Source organism: Nematolebias whitei, chromosome 6 (genome assembly GCF_014905685.2).
Source record: "Nematolebias whitei isolate Nwh7 chromosome 6, NemWhi1, whole genome shotgun sequence".
Lineage (NCBI taxonomy): Eukaryota > Metazoa > Chordata > Actinopteri > Cyprinodontiformes > Rivulidae > Nematolebias > Nematolebias whitei.
The window spans coordinates 5,413,676-5,414,861 of record NC_056503.1 but is presented as its reverse complement, the minus strand read 5'-3'; positions in this window follow the sequence as shown (position 1 = coordinate 5,414,861).

Sequence of the window (1,186 nt, the reverse complement as noted above, 5' to 3'; positions counted from 1 at the left end):
CATGGACAGAAACTGGAAGTTGGTTCCACAAGAGAGGAGCCTGAGAACTGAAAGATCTGCCTCCCATTCTGTTTTTAGAAACTCTAGGAATCACAAGTAAACCTGCAGTCTGAGAGTGAAGTGCTCTGTTAGGAAAATATGGAAAAATAAGATCTGCAATATAAGATGGAGCTAGGTTGTTGAGAGCTTTGTAGCTTTGTTTAATAAGTACTAAGGGTGCTGCTACAGAAACAAAATGAACAGTTTACAAAAAATCCTGAGTGATTACTTTCTAGACAGCTGAAGAAGTTGAACCAAACAAATTGCAAGAAAAATAATCCTGAGACCAGAGGGTAAAGTAGAGGCTCGTTCCAGCAGCAAAAGGATGGAACCACCAGCCTTGGAGGCTCATCCAGTACTTGAAGTTTGTACACAGTAATAAAAACAAACCATAGGCATGCCACTAAACTATCATTTTTCAGAACTCCAACCTTCTGGCATTAAGAAACATACAAAGAAAACTAACTATTTTAGTCAGTCACTGTTGCCTCCTTTAGATAAAGTAGAGGAAACATGATCAAATCATTCATCAGTCTTTAGGAAAAGTAAATCGTGCATGTAGGAACTTGCTTTGACTACAGCAGCAACTGTGATGAAAACTACAGCCTCAGTGGATTTTACAACCTTACCAGGATGAATAATGTGTCTTCAAACGTTAATGAGAAATTAAAGCACATATGAAGATAAGGTTCCCATAACAGTGCACGTATGTTGAAGAACTGCTGGACACAGCAGATTACTGTGAATCATGGCTCCAACAAGACAGCTGAAACAAAGCACACGGTCACAAAACTGCTTCAAAAACGCCAAAGATCACTGAATTTTGCACCAGTTGTTGGTTGTTTACATCCAGCTGTGTCAAAGCACAAACAAAATGGAAATGTTGTAAAAGGGAAGTGTACTAATTGATCAAGGAAGACAAGAAATGGTCAGGACAGAAAACTTGAGCCAAAATGGATTGAAAACAGGAATTGAGCAAAACAAATGAAAAACATGTAGGAGGAAACTGGAGTCAAAGTCTGTGACCAAAGTGAGAAACATCCCTGAAAAGAAATGGGATTTAGATACAGAGCAGTCCAGCAGACGCCTTCATTAACACGCAAACAGAAAAGAAGAAAGTGAGAGTGGGCTCAAGAAAAGCCTGAAT